Raw genomic sequence first — 5,165 nt, forward strand, 5'->3', positions numbered from 1 at the left:
GTGACCCCATCCAGCGAGCCTACCGAGGTGCCTGTTGACGGGCTGACAAACGGGGTTCTCGATGCCTAGATAATTCGTGCAGTAGGAGATGCACTCTTCGGTTAGCCATTGGCAATGCTTCCCTCTTCGATGTCCCATGAACACGGCGGTGGGCACTCTTTCCAGTTTTTCAACAGCTCGTCTATTTCCTCGCCGCTCCTCGTACGCGGGCGTCTTGGGGGTTCGGTTTCACCATAGAACAGATCCTTGCATTTTCTCCATGAATCATCATCACGAAGCCACCTTCGATGTCCCATGAACACGATTTTTGAAGACTCGGGATCTCTATCTAGCTAGCGATACGTTGTGTCATCCATGCACCTGACGCATCTAGAAAATCCGTGGACCACCTGCCCCGCGACATATCTGTAACCGAGATAGTCGTGCACCGTCGTGAGCAGTGCGGCTCTCATAGGGAAATATTCTTTCTCTGCGGCGTCCCACGTATTGGCTGGCGTTCTCCACAGTGTGTCTAGCTCCTCTTTCAGCAGCCCCAGATACAGATTGATGTCGTTCCCTGGTTGTTTCAGCCCTTCAATTAGCATACTCATGTGAATGTACTTCCTCTTCATGCACAACCGGGGGGAAGGTTGTACATCCACACAAACACAAGCCAGGTGCTATGTGTGCTTCTCTGGCTGCCAAACGGATTGACTCCATCGGTGCTCGCGCCCAGCATGATGTTCCTTGGATCGTCCCCAAATTCTGGGTGTTCGAAGTTCAATGCTTGCCACTGGCTCGCATCCTTAGGGTGACTCAGCATCTTGTCTTTTTTATTTACCTCCAGATCATTTCTGTCATCTTCTCGCTTCTTCTCCTCCCTATCCGCGTGCCAACGCAGGAGCTTTGCTACCTTAGGGTCTGCGAAATACCGCTACAGACAAGGAGTGATCGGAAAGTACCACAAAACTTTTCGAGGAGCTTTCTTCCTCTTCTTGTATCGAGTGACGCCGCACACCGGACATATGGTAGACTCCGCGTGCTCGTCCCGATAAATGATGCAATTGTTCATGCACACATGGTATTTCACGTGCGGTAAATCCAGAGGACACACGATTTTCTTCGCCTCCGCGAAACTGGTTGGGCACTTCTTCCCCTTGGGAAGACATTCGTGCCAGAATGACATGTTCTCGTCGAAGCATGCGTCGGTCATTTTGTGTTTTACCTTCATCTCTAGAGCCATGAGCGTTACTTTCAGACGGGCATCCTCGGGCCTGCATCCTTCATACAATGGAGTAACCGCGTCTATCTCCAGTTGATCCAGCTTGGCTTTCTCTCGGGCGGCAGCTCTTGCATTATCCGTCTGCTTGAGAAGCAGCTCTTGAATATGAGGGTCCTGCACCCAGCCCATCGATGGTCCATCGTCGTCTGCTCCGGCATCTTCATCTTCATGATCATGCCCTTCGCCTTGATCTTCCTCATCATCATGTCCGGCATCTTCTACATGATGACTGTGTACTGCATCTACTTCGTGATCATGTCCTGGAGATTCTTCGTCTTCTCGCCGGCCCACGCCGCGGTTGTCTTGCTGCCCTTCCTCATTTCTTGCCCGGCCCCCATGGACGACTTCATAATCATCTTCATCACCTTGCCACCGATAGCCATCCATGAAACCATGCAAGAGCAGGTGGTCCCGCACTTGTACGGAATCCGGGTCCATAAGGCTCTTCAGCTTGCATCTTCGACACATACATCTTATCTCCGTCTCGTACTTTTGAAGCTTCTCGGCCTTCACGGAGCTCAAAACCTATTCACGATGCTTTCGGTCATCGTGCGGACCATGGTCGCCTGCGGGGTAGAGCAAATCGATATTTTAGAACAAAAAAATTGGCATGACTTTGCCTAAAAATATGACCAAAAAGAATGCATAGTGCCAAATTCTTGCCGAAACGGAAATGAATTAACATTCCGGCAAAATATTGGCAACTATCGCATTTCAAATACCGGTACCTGCAAACACAAACATATGCAACACCACAAACATACGTAGATCTAGGCCATACAAAGTGTGTACGTTGTTGGAGGGAGAAAAAAGTAGATCTAGAACATAAAGAAAGCTTTCCCCTTACTTACCTATCAAAAAAAGGAAATTTAACCACTTAATTTGGGTGAATTTATGGTGCAAATGAGGTGAGGAGGAGGAGGCAGCCGAGACCAAGCTTGGTAGAGGTGGAGAGAATGAAGTGGGGAAAGTGAGTGTGGTAGGTGGTTGTCCAAAATATCTAGCTGCTCCCAGGTTACCAATGGCGCACCACCTAAGAATGTGCCATTAGTAACCAGGGTTACTAATGGCACACCTGGTGTGTGGTGCGCCATTACTAGTTTTGAAAAAAATAAAAAAACTGTTAGCAGTGGCGCACCAGGGGATAGTGCGCCATTGCTAGTTAAAACTAGTAATGGCGCACTATCCCCTGGTGCGCCACTACTAACAGTTTTTTTTCAAAACTAATAATTGTGCACCACACACCAGGTGCGCCATTAGTAATGTGGCCAATAATGGCGTACCTGTTTCTGGTGCGCCACTGCTATATAGCAGTGGCGCACCACATACATGGTGCGCCATTAATCACTACTAGGAAAACGGCTATAGCTAATATGGACATTAATGGCGCACCTTGATGGTGGTGCGCCACTGCTATATAGCAGTGGCGCACCAGAATCAGGTGCGCCATTGCTATGTTTTTACTAATGGCGCACCACATGAGCAGTGGGCCATTGCTGTTTTTTTTGGTCCATCCCCCCACCATACATAGCAATGGCGCACCACACCTAGGTGCGCCACTGCTATGCTACATAGCAGTGGCACACCTAGGCGTGGTGCGCCATTGCTATGTCTGGTGGGGGTGTGCGTGCGTGTGTGTGTGAGGTTAGTAATGGCGCACCCGGGAGGGTGCGCCATTACTAACGTCTCACACACACAAACACCCCCAGTGGATCACCTTTTAGATTTCTAAAAAAATAAACAAAAATGATAAAAGATTCAAAAAAATAGATGCCCATGTGTTATGTGTTCTAGTTGTTAGGGAAATTAACAAACATGAATTTTGAATTTTTTTTGCAAAAGGCCGCCGTGTTTCGGTAAAATGGCCGTAACTTTTGCATACGACCTCCGATGAAAAAGTTTTTAATATGAAAAATCATCTACTCGAAAAGTTACATCCGAATTCAACTGGGGGAACCTCGTTGAAGATTTTTAGAATCCTCAAAAATCTAACAGAAAAAAGTTACGGGGCTTTCAAGATCTGGAGAGGCAAAAAAATTCAAAAAAAATCAAACTCAGTAATGGCGCACCTGCCCATGGTGCGCCATTACTATCTTTCCGCGTTCAAAATTCAAACTATATCAAAAAATTAAAAAAATAGTAATGGCGCACCTACCCAAGGTGCACCATTACTATCTTCCCGCCTTCAAAATTCAAAATAAATAAAAAAAATAAAAAAAGTTAGTAATGGCGCACCTGCCCACGGTGCGCCATTACTATGCCGTATATATGGTTGGGCGGGGTCCTCTCCTCCTTACCTCTTCATTTTTCTCCTCTACTCCACCTCTCCTCCACTCCATCTCCTCCTCTCCTCCACTCCATATCCTCCTCTCCTCCACTCTATCTCCCCTCCTCTCCTCCACCATACTCCCCTCCTCCTCTCCGGCGACCTCCTCCTCCCTCCTCTCCTCCCCTCCCCTCCCCTCACGGTTTCTCCTCCCTCCTCTCCGGTGATCTCCTCCTCCCTCCTCTCTAGTGATCTCCTCCTCCATCCTCTCCGGTGAGCTCCTCCTCCCTCCTCTCCTCCCCTCCCCTCACGGTTTCTCCTCCCTCCTCTCCGGTGAACTCCTCTCCGGCGACCTCCTCCTCCTCCCTCCTCTCCTCCTCACGGTCTCTCCTCGGCCCTCCTCTCCAGCGAACTCCTCTCCGGCAAAAGAACGTACAAGATCCAAAAATGAGAACAAAATTTGAAAAAATATCATGCAAAAAAACGAGCAAAAAAATCCCGATCCAGATACAAATTCAAAATTCAAAAATAGCAATGGCGCACGGTGGGGGTTAGACGGTGCGCCGCTACTATTTCCCGCCTTCAAAATTCAGAAAAAAATCAAAAAAATTCAAAAAAAAGTTACCAGTGGCGCACCTGTAGCAATAGTAATGGCGCACTACAAGGTGCGCCACTGTTACCTGCAATACTAATGGCGCACCAGAGGTGTGCCATTAGTATTTATTACTAGTGGCGTGGTAATAGTGGCGCACCTATAGTGCGCCATTAATAGCCAAAATAGGTGCGCCACTAACAACCTTTTTTCTAGTAGTGAATGTACATATTAGCTATAGCCGTTTTCCTAGTAGTGTCCTCTGGGGGTCTTGGTGCCGTTCTCCTTGCGAGGCTGGGGCCGTCGCGAGGGTCTTGTTCCGGGGGTCTTGTAGCTTGGGCCGTACCAGGACATCGATGAGCCCGCGTGCTGGGCCACAGGTAGGCAGATATGGGTACCGCTGATCCTAGAATGCCGATGATAACCCACAAGTATAGGGGATCGCAACAGTTTTCGAGGGTAGAGTATTCAACCCAAATTTATTGATTTGACACAAGGGGAGCCAAAGAATATTTGCAAGTATTAGCAGCTGAGTTGTCAATTCAACCACACCTGGAGATTAATTATCTACAGCAAAGTGATCAGTAGCAAAGTAGTATGATAGTTTTGATAGTAGTAGCAACAGCAGTAGTAACGGTAACAGTGATAGCAATGATTTTGTAACAAGTGTAACAGTAACAATAGCAGTAATAACTTAGCAGGAACAATATGAGAGGAATTCGTAGGCATTGGATCGGTGAATTCGTTGGATGATATTCATCATATAACAGTCATAACCTAGGGCAATACGGCACTAGCTCCAGTTCATAAATACAATGTAGGGATGTATTCGTAAATAGTCATACGTGCTTATGGAAAGAACTTGCATGACATCTTTTGTCCTGCCCTCCCGTGGCAGTGGGGTCCTATTGGAAACTAAGGGATATTAAGACCTCCTTTTAATAGAGAACCGAAACAAAGCATTAACACATTGTGAATGCATTAACTCCTCAAACTACGGTCATCGCTGGAAAGTATCCCGACTTCTGTCACTCCGGGGTTTGGGG

The sequence above is a fragment of the Aegilops tauschii genome, chromosome 2, assembly GCF_002575655.3.
Source record: "Aegilops tauschii subsp. strangulata cultivar AL8/78 chromosome 2, Aet v6.0, whole genome shotgun sequence".
Classification (NCBI taxonomy): Eukaryota; Viridiplantae; Streptophyta; class Magnoliopsida; order Poales; family Poaceae; genus Aegilops; species Aegilops tauschii.